The following is an 18,966-nucleotide window of genomic DNA, read 5'->3' as shown; positions in this document are numbered from 1 at the left end:
ATCCACGGTCTCGATTGTAGACCCAGTTCTGAGTGCTTCTCCTTTCAAGTGTCCGTCTCAGGCTGCTCTCCAGACACAGCCATTGTGTAGAGTGATGCTTCTCACAGCAGCACGGGAGCTATGGATCCACGGTCTCGATTGTAGACCCAGTTCTGAGTGCTTCTCCTTTCAAGTGTCCGTCTCAGGCTGCTCTCCAGACACAGCCGTTTTGTAGAGTGATGCTTCTCACATCTGCATGGGAGCTATGGATCCACGGTCTCGATTGTAGACCCAGTTCTGAGTGCTTCTCCTTTCAAGTGTCCGTCTCAGGCTGCTCTCCAGACACAGCCGTTGTGTAGAGTGATGCTTCTCACAGCAGCACGGGAGCTATGGATCCACGGTCTCGATTGTAGACCCCGTTCTGAGTGCTTCTCCTTTCAAGTGTCCGTCTCGGGCTGCTCTCCAGACACAGCCGTTGTGTAGAGTGATGCTTCTCACAGCAGCACGGGAGCTATGGATCCACGGTCTCGATTGTAGACCCAGTTCTGAGTGCTTCTTCTTTCAAGTGTCCGTCTCAGGCTGCTCTCCAGACACAGCCGTTTTGTAGAGTGATGCTTCTCACATCTGCACGGGAGCTATGGATCCACGGTCTCAATTGTAGACCCAGTTCTGAGTGCTTCTTCTTTCAAGTGTCCGTCTCGGGCTGCTCTCCAGACACAGCCGTTGTGTAGAGTGATGCTTCTCACATCTGCAGGGGAGCTATGGATCCACGGTCTCAGATTGTAGACCCAGTTCTGAGTGCTTCTCCTTTCAAGTGTCCGTCTCGGGCTGCTCTCCAGACACAGCCGTTGTGTAGAGTGATGCTTCTCACCGCAGCATGGGAGCTATGGATCCACGGTCTCGATTGTAGACCCCGTTCTGAGTGCTTCTCCTTTCAAGTGTCCGTCTCGGGCTGCTCTCCAGACACAGCCGTTGTGTAGAGTGATGCTTCTCACATCTGCACGGGAGCTATGGATCCACGGTCTCGATTGTAGACCCAGTTCTGAGTGCTTCTCCTTTCAAGTGTCCGTCTCGGGCTGCTCTCCAGACACAGCCGTTGTGTAGAGTGATGCTTCTCACATCTGCACGGGAGCTATGGATCCACGGTCTCAGATTGTAGACCCAGTTCTGAGTGCTTCTCCTTTCAAGTGTCCGTCTCGGGCTGCTCTCCAGACACAGCCGTTGTGTAGAGTGATGCTTCTCACCGCAGCATGGGAGCTATGGATCCACGGTCTCGATTTTAGACCCCGTTCTGAGTGCTTCTCCTTTCAAGTGTCCGTCTCGGGCTGCTCTCCAGACACAGCCGTTGTGTAGAGTGATGCTTCTCACAGCAGCACGGGAGCTATGGATCCACGGTCTCGATTGTAGACCCAGTTCTGAATGCTTCTCCTTTCAAGTGTCCGTCTCGGGCTGCTCTCCAGACACAGCCGTTGTGTAGAGTGATGCTTCTCACAGCAGCACGGGAGCTATGGATCCACGGTCTCGATTGTAGACCCAGTTCTGAGTGCTTCTCCTTTCAAGTGTCCGTCTCGGGCTGCTCTCCAGACACAGCTGTTGTGTAGAGTGATGCTTCTCACATCTGCACAGGAGCTATGGATCCACGGTCTCAGATTGTAGACCCAGTTCTAAGTGCTTCTCCTTTCAAGTGTCCGTCTCGGGCTGCTCTCCAGACACAGCCGTTGTGTAGAGTGATGCTTCTCACATCTGCATGGGAGCTATGGATCCACGGTCTCAGATTGTAGACCCAGTTCTGAGTGCTTCTCCTTTCAAGTGTCCTCTCGGGCTGCTCTCCAGACACAGCCGTTGTGTAGAGTGATGCTTCTCACATCTGCATGGGAGCTATGGATCCACGGTCTCGATTGTAGACCCAGTTCTGAGTGCTTCTCCTTTCAAGTGTCTGTCTCGGGCTGCTCTCCAGACACAGCCGTTGTGTAGAGTGATGCTTCTCACAGCATCACGGAGCTATGGATCCACGGTCTCGATTGTAGACCCTGATCTGAGTGCTTCTCCTTTCAAGTGTCTGTCTCGGGCTGCTCTCCAGACACAGCCGTTGTGTAGAGTGATGCTTCTCACAGCAGCACGGGAGCTATGGATCCACGGTCTCGATTGTAGACCCTGATCTGAGTGCTTCTCCTTTCAAGTGTCTGTCTCGGGCTGCTCTCCAGACACAGCCGTTGTGTAGAGTGATGCTTCTCACAGCAGCACGGGAGCTATGGATCCACGGTCTCGATTGTAGACCCTGATCTGAGTGCTTCTCCTTTCAAGTGTCTGTCTCGGGCTGCTCTCCAGACACAGCCGTTGTGTAGAGTGATGCTTCTCACAGCAGCACGGGAGCTATGGATCCACGGTCTCGATTGTAGACCCTGATCTGAGTGCTTCTCCTTTCAAGTGTCTGTCTCGGGCTGCTCTCCAGACACAGCCGTTGTGTAGAGTGATGCTTCTCACAGCAGCACGGGAGCTATGGATCCACGGTCTCGATTGTAGACCCTGATCTGAGTGCTTCTCCTTTCAAGTGTCTGTCTCGGGCTGCTCTCCAGACACAGCCGTTGTGTAGAGTGATGCTTCTCACAGCAGCACGGGAGCTATGGATCCACGGTCTCGATTGTAGACCCTGATCTGAGTGCTTCTCCTTTCAAGTGTCTGTCTCGGGCTGCTCTCCAGACACAGCCGTTGTGTAGAGTGATGCTTCTCACAGCAGCACGGGACCTTCTCCAACCTGGGGCACTCACTCTCAACAGCGCAGAAGGAGGTGTGAGGGTTCCGAGTCTGGCTTCAGACCCCCTACCTGAAGGACCAATCTGCGCCAGATAAGAGTCGGCCTCACCTAGAAACGTCTACACACAACAGAGACTGCTGGCCCTCCCTTCACCGCTACCATCGCACCAAATAGCAGAATACAGGAAGACTGTTCGTAAGGCCCCGGCTAACAAAAGGCCTCCTGGGATTTCTACAGGTAGCCCGGACTCTGCTATCCTCATTTCACGGTCGGGACCTCCCCTCTCACGGTACAGGGGGGCAGCAGCACGCTTCTACTGTCTGAGGGATGAAGCCCTCCCCTCCCATCGTGTGCTACGTCAGGTTCGGACCTCCAAAATGGATCCCGCTGGCCTCCATCAGTCAGGTTGACTCATATACGCAACCTGTGTCCACACATGTTACCCAGCCTGCACGTGTGCACACATTGGCCACATACCAGAGGACAGGGCAAGGGTCTGGGCATACACACGACAGCAAGCTAGACACGTGGGTCAATAGGCCTCCCTCTCAGGAGCTCGGAAACCAAGGTCTGGTCACTGTATTCATTCTTCCTAAGCTGGTGTCGCTGCATTATGCGCCACACCCCGGACGGGTGGAGAAGTGTGGCTCACTGGTTAGAGCAGGCAGACCCTGAAGCAGAGGTCAGACCCGGGACCAGGGTTCAATTCCCGACGAGGCAGGGTCTTGAGCTCAAATGTCCATGGACTCGATAATTCTCGCTTCGGTGCCTGACCTAATCATGGGTTCACACTCTGCAACTCTGGGCATTAAGCTTGCTTAATCTCCACAAAGGCCCCCGCGGCGGGATGCCTGGCTTTCACCTTGGGGATGCCCTGTAGGGGCTATCTCACAGGGAAAAAAGCCAGGACGGGTTCCCAAGGCAAGCGCGGAGATACCCCTTCGGGGGTCGATTCAGGCGCTATATAAGAAACATAATAATAATAATAATAACGCGCCTGCTGTGCCCTCAGGGTCACTGGACATCACCTAGTCTGGAAGCGGCCTAGGCCCCTGCACACCTGCTAGGATTAGGGGGAGGTCGGGTCAGGGTACCAGGTATACATGCAGTCGTGCACTGAGGGCGGGGGAACACGCTATCTACCGGACAGGGGACGCTTCCTTCGCAATATGTATTTTTAGGTCTCGCCTGTCGATGCGCATGCGCATCGAGCAAGCGAGACTATAGGGGCTCATCCACTCTTTATCTAACTGCAAGGAATCGTGGCGATTCCTTGCAGTGCCCGTGACTTTTAAGGTCAATGCGCATGCGCATTAAGCTTATGCGCATGCGCATTGACCTTAAAAGTCACGGGCGCGTGCACGTCCGTGTTTGTTTACCCTTGCCTACTCTCTCTCTCCCCTCTCCGCCCCCGTTCCGCCCCCTCCCCTCCCGCCGTGTCGCATTTCTCCTCCCCCCTCCCCTCCGGCTTCTTTTTTTTTGGGTTTATTTTACTCGCACCTCTCCCCTCTCCGCCCCCGTTCCGCCCCCTCCCCTTCCCGCCGTGTCGCATTTCTCCTCCCCCCTTCCCTCTCTTCCCTCCGGCTTATGGCGAGTGCTCGAACACTGGAACAGCACAGTTGGTACCACTGCCACGAACTAATTGAAGCTGCTTTGAGAGAGGATAGCTTATGAATGTTTTTTCAACTACCCCTCACGCTTTTCAACTACTGCTTGTGCTATACAACTACCGCTCGCGCTTTTCACATAACCCTTGCGCTTTACAACTAACCCTCAGCTTTACAATTACCCCTCGTGCTTTTCAACTACCCCTCGTGCTCCTTTACTCTTCAACAACGCACCCCTCGTGCTTTTCAACTACCCCTCATGCTCTCACCACTTCTTGCCTACTTTGCAGGGTGACACAGTGCCCCGCCTCGGTGGCCGCCTCTTCTGAGACGTCAGGGCAGCAGGTCCTGATAACAGATAAGGCGTCCTAAGAAGGCGCACCTCCCCCAGTGCAGGCTTCAAAGGCCCGGAAGCACCATGCGCCACACGGTCCAGGTAGAAGATTGGCCTCTCATTACCAGAATGGGTAGCGCTCTCTGAGTGCTCGAACACTGGAACAGTCAGCGTGTTTTCAACATGCCTTCATCTCCAACTTTCTGTTTTAAATAATGATAGTTTTCGCCTTGCCTACTCTCTCTCTCCCCTCTCCGCCCCCGTTCCGCCCCCTCCCCTCCCGCCGTGTCGCATTTCTCCTCCCCCCCTCCCCTCTCTTCCCTCCGGCTTATGGCGAGTGCTCGAACACTGGAACAGCACAGTTGGTACCACTGCCACGAACTAATTGAAGCTGCTTTGAGAGAGGATAGCTTATGAATGTTTTTTCAACTACCCCTCACGCTTTTCAACTACTGCTTGTGCTATACAACTACCGCTCGCGCTTTTCACATAACCCTTGCGCTTTACAACTAACCCTCAGCTTTACAATTACCCCTCGTGCTTTTCAACTACCCCTCGTGCTCCTTTACTCTTCAACAACGCACCCCTCGTGCTTTTCAACTACCCCTCATGCTCCTTCACTCTTCAACAACACCGAGCACCCCGCGCTCTCGAACACCAAAAAAACCAAACCTGTCTGTGATTGTTGAAACACCTCTGAGAGTTGGACGCCAAAGCCACTTTTAAAGTGACGACGAGTATGTGTTAGGCTTAGGGCATATCTTCCACAAGCTTTAGGGAGCGTTTAAGCAAGTTTACAAAATTGCAAACAATCACAGCTTCTATATATGTCTTTAATCTGTGATGAACAGGTAAAAAGTGTCCCCCATTGGTGTGGCTATTTGAGGTGTATTCATTTATTTGCTATCTTTTCTGCACCACTTCTTGCCTACTTTGCAGGGTGACACAGTGCCCCGCCTCGGTGGCCGCCTCTTCTGAGACGTCAGGGCAGCAGGTCCTGATAACAGATAAGGCGTCCTAAGAAGGCGCACCTCCCCCAGTGCAGGCTTCAAAGGCCCGGAAGCACCATGCGCCACACGCTCCAGGTAGAAGATTGGCCTCTCATTACCAGAATGGGCAGCGCTCTCTGAGTGCTCGAACACTGGAACAGTCAGCGTGTTTTCAACATGCCTTCATCTCCAACTTTCTGTTTTAAATAATGATAGTTTTCGCAGGGTTAATGCCCATTTTTAACCTAATCTCGATAAGAGACATTTTTGCCAGACACTTCTTTCATAAATTATCCCGGTGACAGACACTACTCTTGCCTACGAGGCAGGAGATGCCACCACACCTCCTTGCAATTTCCGGTTTGAGAAATCACAAGATGTCAGACCTTACTGGCACACCACTTACTGAGCAATGTACAGGCTTAGAGAGTTTACTCACACTCCATCCCCCACAGGCCCTCGGGGAAAAATAGTGCTCAATTTGTATACAACAGGAAGAGGCTGCGTAGAGAGCAGCGGAAAGAAATTACCAATTTTCCCATGCAAGGAATTTTTTAAAGAACTCTTGTGGAACTGCCAAGAATATTTGTGAAAAATTGTAAACTCTTTCTCTTTTACAGACACCTCACATGACTGCTTTATTTATTGACTGCAGCCAAAATGGGTGATGCTGCAAAGAATTCGAAGCCTCTGTTTCTTTTTCCAATTCGCTCAAGATTTTGTTTTTGTTTGGTGAACTGGACACCCTGAGCTGTGTTCTTTAAATATGGTGGCCCCACTTTGCTTTGTTCACGCTGCCACTGATAGCGAGTGGAATGCCCTTAATTGGGAGGCCAGCAGTGTCCTGCCTGTGTCCGCTGCCCATGCTTTTCGGGTCATTATGAGAGGGGTAACAAGTTGCGTTCAAAGCACCATTTCGCTATCTGTCATCAAACTCAACTCATTTAGCAAACAGCGCAGTCCACCGTTGCTTCTAATCCTACTGTGCATCTCCCTGGCACGCACTTTATCTTTACCTTTATATATTGCACGGCGGCTACAGCTGCCCCTCACCCCTCTCTGACCCTTCCTCTTATTCCCTCTCTTTAAGTCCCCTTCTCACTTACTGAAAACAAACACTTTAGCTTCTCCTGCTCTGTCGCTATCAGCGCTCCCTCCCCCTCCCCCGCTCCTTGATACTCCTATTCCCTCTCCTGCCTCTGTCTCGGTCCTCCTCTGTGGTCTTAAAGTACATAGATTGGTTCAAGATCAGGTAATAAACTGCACCATTGCCGGAGGTACTATATTATAAGTGGTGCAGCCTCGGAACAGACACAAAAAAGGGTGAAAATACCAAAGGCTGCCATATTAATTGTATTCACAACCACATTCATTCGGGCCGCTTTACAGGTTTTTCCTGTGGAGCGCTACTTTCGTTTTATCGTGTTTGTTTAAACAACAATGTTCACTTCCGCTTCCCGCTAGCAGCTGCCTCCTCACCCTCTCTCTCTTTCTTCCAGTTATTCCTCTCCTATTTTGGTGACTCACAACTACACACATTAGCGCCACTTTACAGAGGTACACACACAACCCCCCACACACACAACCCCCCACACACACAACCCCCCACACACACAACCCCACACACACACAACCCCACACACACACAACTACACACACAACTACACACACACACAACTACACACACACACAACTACACACACACACAACTACACACACACACAACTACACACACACACAACCACACACGCACACGACCACACGCACACGACCACACGCACACGACCACACGCACACGACCACACGCACACGACCACACGCACACGACCACACGCACACGACCACACGCACACACACAAGCACACACACCACACGCACACACACCACACGCACACAAACCACACGCACACAACCGCAAGCACACAACCACACACAACCACATTCAACCACACTCAACCACACACAACCCCAAACACAACACACAACCACACACACAACCCCAAACACAACACACACAACCCCACACACAACCCCGCACACACACAACCCCGCACACACACAACCCGGCACACACACAACCCCACACACACCCACAACCCCCCACACGCACACAACCACACATACAACCACACAACCACAACCACACACAACCACACACACAACCACCTATCGCACTCACTCTATCTATCTATCTATCTATCTATCTATCTATCTATCTGTCTGTCTGTCTGTCTGTCTATCTATCTATCTATCGCACTCACTGTATCTATTGCCCTTACTCTATCTATCTCTCTATCTATATATCTATCTATCGCCCTCTCAATCTATATATCGCTCTATCTATCTATCGCTCTATCTATCTATCTATCTATCTATCTATCTATCTATCTATCCTCACCCTCACCCTCACCCTCACTCACCCTCAACACCTCACTCACCCTCAACACCTCACTCACCCTCAACACCTCACTCACCCTCAACACCTCATTCTCACTCACCCACACTCACCCTCATCCTTACTCACCCTCAACTTCTCACCCTCACTCACCCTCAATCTTTAAGCCTAACCTACTATCACTCACCCTCAACCCCTCACCCTCACTCACCCTCAACCCCTCACTCACCCTCACTCATCATCACTCACCCTCAACTCCTCACCCTCACCCTCACCCACCCTCAACCCCTCACCCTCACTCACCCTCACTCACCCTCACTCTCACTCACTCTCACTCTCACTCACCCTCAACCCCTCAACACCTCACTCACCCTCAACACCTCACTCACCCTCAACACCTCACTCACCCTCAACCCCTCACTCACCCTCAACACCTCACTCACCCTCAACCCCTCACTCACCCTCAACTCCTCACTCACCCTCACTCACCCTCACCCTCACTCACCCTCAACCCCTCACCCTCACACAGTACAATAGGTCTCGGAGGAATTTTAGTTAGAGCTTTTACTATTGTTTATGGCTTTTTTGATTTGTAATTCTTTAGCATTGCCTACAGGAAACAAAAATGGTAAAGATTTACAACAAAAAACCATAAACAATTCTAAAAGCACTAACTCTAATGCTGCGAGACCTATTGCATTTCCAATGCTTGTTTATCATGCCAAGCTCTTTATCCGTGAATAATCTTAGTTGTGGACTGATTTACAGTGCTTCTGCGGCACTTGTATTTAATGGAGCTCAGAGCTTCATGTTTGCCACTCTTAAAAGTGCCGCACCGCTGTGTTTGTTACACTCCTTATGAAATAAAGACCAGAACTGCAAATATGGCTTTCTGCGTTCAAACACCCGGGTGCAAACACCTTCATCTGATATGAAATGGTGCAAGCCCGGACTCGAACAGCGAACACAGTACAAAATGTGTCTGCCCCAGAGTTTCACCAGTGTTGTGTAATAGAGTTAAGTGTGTTAGATCAAATGTGTCTGCCCCAGATTTTCACCAGTGTTGTGTAATAGTTAAGTGTGTTCGATCCGCGTGCACACAGGCACACCTGCGACAGGAGGGAGCTGAGAGCTGCTGGGCTAATGTTCCATCTTTGTTCCCTTCTTTTGATTTCAGGTCGGTGCCGAGGTTTGGCTCCTGGAAGGTTCCCTCCGCTCTGCTGTGTCTGACAGACTTGTGCCGGTAAGTGCTCCGCTGTAGTCCATTGCACGCGAGTGTGAACGTGCCACTAGTGCACGGAGTGGTACTTGTGAGTGTTCTAATAGTATCTGCATCAGATTTGACATTTGTCTGCTCATACGGGGCAGCTGCTGCTCCTGCCTAACCTGTCCTGTTTTTAGGTCTGGCTGGCAGTGCAGCTGTCTGAACGTTTGTCACTATTCTTGTGAAAGGAATGCACCGCTTGGACTTCAGTGGAGGGCGATCTCTCACCTCAGGCGGTTTAGTTTATCTCGTGGAAGTGTTTTCGTTGCTGTTTCATATCTGAGAAGTTCACTCCATCATTACGCTTTCCTCTCATTTAATTTTTTCTTTTGTACATGAAAAGTTTCAGTTTCCTTTTTTTTTTTGTTTTTAATTCTTGCTACAGGCATTTTTAACGCTCAACTTGAGTCCAAGCCTCACTTCATCATGGCCGCCTTTGTTCTTTTTTGTTTTTTACACATTGAGCCGCCAGGGTGGTCCCAGATGTCTTGTGAGATGAACAATAAAGAGCGCGAGACTTCATAGCACCATCATGGCAACAGGCCCCCACCCCTCTTAGCATGCATCCCACAAATAAATACACTCCACACAAGTGTTAACTTGGGAAAAACTGCTGCAGGTTTATTCCATACTGCGTTATGCAATATGCTGGGTTATCTTACGGGCGATTTAAGGGCGGGCAGCATTCTCACCACCTGTCCGCCTGATGAGCCGAGCAGCACTGGGGCGAACCCCATCTGCGTCCCCTTATGGTGATCTCCTTCCAGGATCACGTGACACCTGGTCCCTTATACTCACACCCCTTTCGGGGCAGAGCGTAGCAAGGCAAGACCCTGGTTGCTCAGGCCCACAACCGCCCGAAGGACTAACGGGGCACAGACACAGGTTCCAGGAACCTCACACGAGGCCCCTGGGGTTAGGCTCTGGCACCCCTTTGTGCCGCGCTGAGGTACCCTTCTGTACCCATTTGCTTCCAGATCACCCTGTAACTCCGCCACAGCCCTGGAGGCGGCCACCGTCGCCGCCAGGGCCCCCCACCAAACCGCTTTTTCCTTTACCTGCAACCCTTTGACATAACGCTTCTTGTAAGTCTAACAAGAACAAGTCCATCTCTACTGGTGATAGGTGCATCCCATCTGACTCAGCCTCCCATGTCTGGGACAGCAGCTCACTTGTTGAGAGACCTCTCCCCCCGCCGCCTACTTGGGCTATTGGGGCGAGAAGGATGGTACTTCACCTTGGCACAGTCCCTTTACTTGCTAAATCAAGGCACACAGGAAAGTCCATAACTAGGCTTAGGGTGGCTTCCGGCCGGCTGACCCCCTAAATGTATGGGATTGCCATCGCCCCACCCGATAGCATGTCCTGCTGAGTCTTCAGCTGAGAGAGGGACCCAGTATCCGTGGTACCCGCCTCGCCCGGCCCTTCATGTATATGCGCTCAGATGGCCTAACACCAATCGTTTGGAGTTGGTTCATTGTGAACGTTGCCTGGCTGAAGAGCAATACCTTTGACAAGCCACTCCTAACGAGCAGAGGCAATGCGGGTGGAAGGAGGAGTTAACAAGCCCGCCTTACTTCCTCCTTCACCCAGTAATCTGTATATAGCACTTGTCGGAGTATGTCCATCGCATTCAGACAGTCACCACCCTAGGTGACGCCTTGCCCTCCCAAACTTCTGCTAGTGTACAAGGGAGCAGACCGGACCGTGTGAACCAGAGGGGAACACACACCCGGAGGACTCCAGCCCCCCACTCCACACCCGGAGGACTCCAGGGCCCCCCCCCCACACCCGGAGGACTCTAGGGCCCCCCCCCCCACACCCGGAGGACTCCAGGCCCCCCCCCACACCCGGAGGACTCCAGGGCCCCCCCCACACCCGGAGGACTCCAGGGCCCCCCCCCACACCCGGAGGACTCCAGGGCCCCTGTGCACACCCAGTGGACTCCAGGCCCGCCCCCCACACCCGGAGGACTCCAGGCCCGCCCCCCACACCCGGAGGACTCCAGGCCCGCCCCCCACATCCGGAGGACTCCAGGGCCCCCCCCACACCCAGAGGACTCCAGGGCCCCCCGCACACCCAGAGGACTCCAGGGCCCCCCGCACACCCAGAGGACTCCAGGGCCCCCCGCACACCCAGAGGACTCCAGGGCCCCCCGCACACCCAGAGGACTCCAGGGCCCCCGTGCACACCCAGAGGACTCCAGGGCCCCCGTGCACACCCAGTGGACTCCAGGGCCCCGTGCACACCCAGTGGACTCCAGGGCCCCCGTGAACACCCGGAGGACTCCAGGGCCCCCGTGCACACCCGGAGGACTCCAGGGCCCCCGTGCACACCCAGAGGACTCCAGGGCCCCCGTGCACACCCGGAGGACTCCAGGGCCCCCGTGCACACCCGGAGGACTCCAGGGCCCCCGTGCACACCCGGAGGACTCCAGGGCCCCCGTGCACACCCGGAGGACTCCAGGGCCCCCGTGCACACCCGGAGGACTCCAGGGCCCCCGTGCACACCCGGAGGACTCCAGGGCCCCCGTGCACACCCGGAGGACTCCAGGGCCCCCACGCACACCCGGAGGACTCCAGGCCCCCCACGCACACCCGGAGGACTCCAGGCCCCCCCTCCCACACCCGGAGGACTCCAGGCCCCCCTCCGCACACCCGGAGGACTCCAGGCTCCCCCCCGCACACCCGGAGGACTCCAGGCTCCCCCCCGCACACCCGGAGGACTCCAGGCTCCCCCCCGCACACCCGGAGGACTCCAGGCTCCCCCCCGCACACCCGGAGGACTCCAGGCTCCCCCCCGCACACCCGGAGGACTCCAGGGTCCCCCCCGCACACCCGGAGGACTCCAGGGTCCCCCCCGCACACCCGGAGAACTCCAGGGTCCCCCTACGCACACCCGGAGGACTCCAGGGTCCCCCCCCCGCACACCCGGAGGACTCCAGGGTCCCCCCCCCGCACCCGGAGGACTCCAGGGTCCCCCTACGCACACCCGGAGGACTCCAGGGTCCCCCCCCCGCACACCCGGAGGACTCCAGGGTCCCCCCCGCACACCCGGAGGACTCCAGGGTCCCCCCCGCACACCCGGAGAACTCCAGGGTCCCCCTACGCACACCCGGAGGACTCCAGGGCCCCCGTGCACACCCGGAGGACTCCAGGGCCCCCACGCACACCCGGAGGACTCCAGGGCCCCCACGCACACCCGGAGGACTCCAGGCCCCCCACGCACACCCGGAGGACTCCAGGCCCCCCCTCCCACACCCGGAGGACTCCAGGCCCCCCTCCGCACACCCGGAGGACTCCAGGCTCCCCCCCGCACACCCGGAGGACTCCAGGCTCCCCCCCGCACACCCGGAGGACTCCAGGCTCCCCCCCGCACACCCGGAGGACTCCAGGCTCCCCCCCCGCACACCCGGAGGACTCCAGGCTCCCCCCCGCACACCCGGAGGACTCCAGGCTCCCCCCCGCACACCCGGAGGACTCCAGGGTCCCCCCCGCACACCCGGAGAACTCCAGGGTCCCCCTACGCACACCCGGAGGACTCCAGGGTCCCCCCCCCCCGCACACCCGGAGGACTCCAGGGTCCCCCCCCCCACACCCGGAGGACTCCAGGGTCCCCCCCGCACACCCGGAGAACTCCAGGGTCCCCCTACGCACACCCGGAGGACTCCAGGGTCCCCCCCCCCCGCACACCCGGAGAACTCCAGGGTCCCCCTACGCACACCCGGAGAACTCCAGGGTCCCCCTACGCACACCCGGAGGACTCCAGGGTCCCCCCCCCCCGCACACCCGGAGGACTCCAGGGTCCCCCCCCCCACACCCGGAGGACTCAAGGGCCCCCCTGCGCACACCCGGAGGACTCCAGGCCCCCCCTCCCACACCCAGAGGACTCCAGGCCCCCCCTCCCACACCCGGAGGACTCCAGGCCCCCCACGCACACCCGGAGGACTCCAGGGTCCCCCCCCCCACACCCGGAGTGTTGGACAGGCCACGTGAAGGGCCGCTCCCCCTCTGCCCGACCAGGCCCGAGCCCGGTCCCTCAAGTGTCACACCACCACTTCACGTTTTCCGTCCCCTCCGGGACCCTTGCCTCTGAACATATCGACCTCGTGGGCCCGATCCATTACTGGCCCGCGCGCCCAGCCCGGGCGCCATCTTGGACACTCCGCCACGAGGCCGCGTGGCCCCCGATCGACCCCAACCCTGGGCCTGGCCAGGCCTCAGACATCCCGGCACCACCATCCACCCAGGAGGTGAGCGGACTACTTGGCAGGTCAATGGGAGAAAGAGGTGTCGATGGTTCTCCCTCGCCAGGTGCCGCTCGCCGCAACCTCCCCGGGCGCTGGCTCCACCCCCCTGCTGGGTGTCTGGACCCCTTCAACCCGGACCCCCCAACCCCCAAGTGCGAGGGTCCGGACATCAAAGGGCACCAGCCCTATAACTGGGGCAGCTCCAGAGCAGGAAGGCAGTTGTATCCTGGAGTCGAGAGACGCAGTGAAGAACTCATCCTTGACGGACTACTGGCGCTGCCGTAGCCCTGCCTTGCGAAACATCGTCCTGCCTGCTGGCGCTGCCGCAACCTTCGTAACCTTCATCGTCGTCGGGACCTGCTGGCGTGGCCGCGGACCGTTTGTAACCACCATCTTCATCGGGACCTGCTGGCTCCGCCGCGGACCGTCGCTTCCTTCATCCATCTCGGGACCTGCCTGGCTCCGCCGCGGCCCGATCATCTAGAACGCCGAGCTCGAGGATTGAGAGCTATTTTCATCTATTGGTAACAAGACTGTCCCGCTACCCTTTTCCCAATCCAGAGACCAGAATCGAGGGGACCCCTGAGTCCAGACCTCCTTGTATAATTTTACCGTACCTAAAGAATTGCTGATAAAGTATCGTTGAACCTTATCCTGGTGTGGTGTCCGTCTGTGGGGGGGAAGTTACTTGTCTGTACGATCGCTGGAGACGGCTCTCCCCGGAGACCTCTCCCCTTGTCCTCGGCCGACCCTCCCGGTCCGTCTAACACGGAGGACTCCAGGGTCCCCCCCCCGCACACCCGGAGGACTCCAGGGTCCCCCCCCCGCACACCCGGAGGACTCCAGGGTCCCCCCCGCACACCCGGAGGACTCCAGGGTCTCCCCCGCACACCCGGAGGACTCCAGGGTGCCCCCCCGCACACCCGGAGGACTCCAGGCTCCCCCCCCTCCCACACCTGGAGGACTCCAGGCTCCCCCCCGCACACCCGGAGGACTCCAGGCTCCCCCCCGCACACCCGGAGGACTCCAGGCTCCCCCCCGCACACCCGGAGGACTCCAGGGTCCCCCTACGCACACCCGGAGGACTCCAGGGTCCCCCTACGCACACCCGGAGGACTCCAGGGTCCCCCCCGCACACCCGGAGGACTCCAGGGTCCCCCCCCGCACACCCGGAGGACTCCAGGGTCCCCCCCGCACACCCGGAGGACTCCAGGGTCCCCCCCGCACACCCGGAGGACTCCAGGGTCCCCCCCGCACACCCAGAGGACTCCAGCCCCCCCCCCACACCCGGAGGACTCCAGGCCCCCCCCACCCCCCCCCCCCCACACCCGGAGGACTCCAGGGCTCCCTGCAGGACTCCAGGGCCCCTCGTCTCTGGCCCTGGACGTTGGTCCCAGTTTCAGAGAATCCGACATTGAGACCCCGTGCATCAAGCTCGGATTTGATCGGTTTAAACTTAATCTGATGATAAACTATTTTTTTCCAGGTGCGAGACTCTAAGCAGGCCTTCAAAAGTGTTAGCCTCACACCCATGAGGTGAGACATGAGGGGGCCCCAGGAGTATTTCTATTGATGATAAATAGCGGGGGTTGTTGTGGGAGGGTTCCCCACTCTCCGGGGTGGGGGGGGGGGATGCAGTGGATCATTGTGTGTTCAGACCCCACCAGCCCAGGCTGCCCCCCCAGTCCTCGCGGTGAACAGGAGGTCGGGCCTCGGCTCCATGGGATGTGCTGGGCGCCTCAAGCTCTACAAGCGCCAACAGGGCCCAGGGGGGGGGGGGGGCGGGGGGGGGGGGGTGTCCCCGGCCTGGTGGGATTCTTGTCCCCCCAGGGCTCTTGCAAACTCTGCCTCCGGATCTTCACATACTTGTGGTGAGTGTGGGAGGCAGTGGGGGAGGCTGGGGCGAGAGACGCGCCTTTCAACGAGCCGGATCCTGTTTAGTGCTTCGTGGCACTGAGTTTTTGTGATATAATGCGGGGGGTGGAGCTGTGGTCACTTGTATAATTGGATGCAATGACAGAAGAGGCAGACTACCAGTCGGGCGGCACAATATGCTGAGCAGAGATTTTGAGCTTGGGTTTTTTAAGCCACACTCTTAATTACATCAAACTCCCCCTTTTGAGAATTCCCCCCCCCCCCCTTTTCTTCCTGCTTAAAGCCCTGGAAACACATCAGTCACCTCATGGCATGACACTGTGCATCATGCATGGCTCATGCCTTTTACTTTTTCAGATTACCTATGTGCAGGGGCATAGTGAACCCTCCCCCACCCCACTCCTTGTTTTATGAACTAAAGCAGGGGTGGAGTTCTTGATGGGCCTCTTCTGTCTGCTACTCTGCAGACAAAGGCTCAGCTCATAGTTAATATGAAAAGGTGGGCGAGTGAGTAAGTGAAGGGATGGGTGGATGGCTGGATGGATTAGTGAAAGGGTGAATGGATGAATGAAAGGGTGAAGAGATGGATAATGAGCGAAAGGATGGATTGATGAGTGAATGGGTGGATGATCGGTGAGTGAATGGGTGGATGATCGGTGAGTGAATGGGTGGATGGATGAGAGAAAAGGTAAATAGATGGATGTATTTGTGGAAGGGTAGATGGACGGGTAAAAGGCTGGATGGATGAGTGAAAGGATGGATAGATGAGTGAAAGGGTGGATGATGGGCGAGTGAGTGAATGGGTGGATGGATGAGTGAAAGAGTGGATGATGGGAGAGTGAATGGGTGGATGGATGAGTGAAATGATGGATGAGTGATCGAGTCAATGGATGGTTTCATGAGTGGATGAGTAGAAGGATGGGTGGGTGGGTGGATGGATGGATGGAAGGATGGAAGGATGGATGGATGGATGGATGGATGGCTAAGGAAAAGGGTCAATGGAGAGAGAAAGGGAGGATGGATGGATGACTGAAAAGGTGAATGGGTGGAGGGATGAGTAAGTGAAAGAATGGCTGGATGGGTGAAATGGTAAATGGCTGGATGGATGAGTGGATAAATGGCTGGATGGAGGAGTGGATGATTGGGTGGAAGAGTGGATGGATGTGTGTACGGATGGATAGGGTGAAAGTGTGGATGGATGGATGAGTGAAAGTGTGGATGGAGGAATGGATGAGTGAAATGATGGATGGATGGAAGGATACATGATGGATAGGTTTGCAAATGGATGAATATGTTTGGATATAGTTGGGATTACTTGTATACTATTACGCAACCTTCTTTGATGTGTCTGTAAAATGTAACTTTTGTACCGAAGTTTTGTCCTGAATTTTGACTTCCTGTCCTGAATTTTTGCCCTGAATTTTGACCCCTTGTCCTGTATTTTTACCCTCCCCGTCCTGAATTTTCACCCATACCAGTTATTGTTATTGTATTTCTTATATAGCGCCAGAATCGACCCCCGAAGGGGTATCTCCGCGCTTGCCTTGGGAACCCGACCTGGCTTTTCCCTGTGAGATAGCCCCTACAGGGCCTCCCCAAGGTGAAAGCCAGGCATCCCGCCGCGGGGGGCCGTTGTGGAGATTAAGCAAGCTTAATGCCCAGAGTTGCAGAGTGTGAACCCATGTTTAGGTCAGGCACCGAAGCGAGAATTATCGAGTCCATGGACATTTGAGCTCAAGACACTGCCGCGTCGGGAATTGAACCCTGGTCCCGGGTCTGACCTCTGCTTCCGGGTCTGCCTGCGCTAACCAGTGAGCCACACTTCTCCACACATGGTCACCATACACCCACCTCTGCCCTGCGAGGGGGAGTTTCTTCCTGTGCGCCCGTGCCAACGTTGTTGGGAAGCACGGGTGGTGGGAGCAGGCCTCTAGTCTGTCCCAGTCCAGCCGGCATGGGTGAGTGAGTCCATGCAGTAGAGACGGGAGTGGTGAATCTGCACGCTGACCGCCAGTCAGACCTCTGCCCTCCACTGGCTGGGATCTGAGGGGACCGGTCACTGCGCCACATCCTTCCAACTCACTGAGGAGTCTGGGACAAGTCCGTGTTTACAGAGACTTTAATTGCAGTGATGTCTCTCCTTATCTGGGAGCGGTGCCAAGGCAGAGAAGGGGCAGAGCGTGGGGTGACGTCTGGGGCTGGGCTCCTGGGCCCACCACTCCCGAGTGGGCAGGCTTCAGCGGCCCTTCTCTGGTCCCTGTGGCCTGGGAGGGGTGGTATCTCACTGCTCAGTGCAATATTATATTTCAATAATATAATAGAGCGCCAACAAGCCAGCTGACAGCCACTTCAAAGCACCCGAGGCCACTGTAAACACAGCTGCACAAATGATAGCAGAACTCCTAAACTACAGACGGTGGCATCAGAATCAGCCCGGAAGTAGGTAGGCCTCGGGCGTCACCAAGCTAGGTGCCTGCATCAAGGTGCATGGGACTGCGTCACAGGAAGTGGCGGTGAAAAGAGACCACTTTCTGCTGAAAAGACCCTTTCTGCAGCTAAGATAAATAAATAGGTAAACTATGCGCTTCTGAGGTATGTAGGGCTGACTCAGCCTTTCATTCTTCCAAAGTCGATAAATAAGAAATGTGACTTGAAGCCTTGAGTTTGTACGGGATGCTTTAATGCACTTGTGACCCGGTGGAACGTCCCTTCATGCTTGTGATGGAGTGTCCAGTCTGTCAAACTCTAAGTAAGCCTTTTAGTCTACCCCATGTCATTATTGGTCTTTTTCTGGCCTGCCCCTGCACTGGTACCTTCCAGCTGTTAGCACCATAGGTGGTACTGATTTATGAACCTTCTTGCAAGAGAAATACCTTCCCTTGATGACTAACATTGACTCACTCCAGAGTAACCCAGTTTAGTCTACATGAGGCCCCTCGCGGCCATCGCACGCCAACACAACCTGAACATCATCTCCTATGCCGACGATACCCAGCTGATCCTCTCCCTTACCAACGACCCCGCCGCCGCCAGAGCCAACCTTCACGAAGGAATGAAAGAGGTAGCCGAGTGGATGTCAACCAGCCGCCTGAAGCTGAACTCAGACAAGACGGAAGTCCTCATCCTGGGATCCTCGCCCTCCGCCTGGGACGACTCCTGGTGGCCCCACGCCCTGGGAACCGCACCTAAACCAACAGACCACGCACGCAACCTGGGCTTCATCCTGGACTCCTCCCTCTCCATGACCAAGCAAGTCAACGCCGCCTCCTCGTCGTGCTTCAACATCCTGCGCATGCTACGGAAGATCTTTCGGTGGATCCCCACCGAGACTAGGAAGACTGTCACCCAGGCACTCGTCACCAGCCGACTGGACTACGGCAACGCCCTCTACGCCGGAACCACCGCCAAGCTCCAGAAGAGACTCCAACGGATCCAGAACGCCTCAGCCAGACTCATCCTCGACATCCCACGACACAGCCACATCTCCGGACACCTAAGAGACCTGCACTGGCTCCCGGT

General features: G+C 56.0%; 1 protein-coding gene across 2 annotated transcripts in view; it reads left to right on the top strand.

Moving 5' to 3' along the window:
* C12H17orf114 (chromosome 12 C17orf114 homolog) overlaps positions 1-18,966 on the top strand; it is a 102,774-nt gene that overhangs the window by 47,078 nt on the left and 36,730 nt on the right. For both annotated transcript variants that reach the window (XM_086946229.1, XM_086946228.1), the window contains one exon: positions 9,237-9,302. The gene's annotated coding sequence lies outside the window, so the exon portion shown is untranslated. The remainder of the gene's footprint in view (positions 1-9,236; positions 9,303-18,966) is intronic.

Source organism: Lissotriton vulgaris, chromosome 12 (genome assembly GCF_964263255.1).
Source record: "Lissotriton vulgaris chromosome 12, aLisVul1.2, whole genome shotgun sequence".
In the NCBI taxonomy this organism is placed as follows: Eukaryota; Metazoa; Chordata; class Amphibia; order Caudata; family Salamandridae; genus Lissotriton; species Lissotriton vulgaris.
Note: the sequence above shows the minus strand (reverse complement) of the source record. Positions and strands in the feature narration are given on the sequence as shown.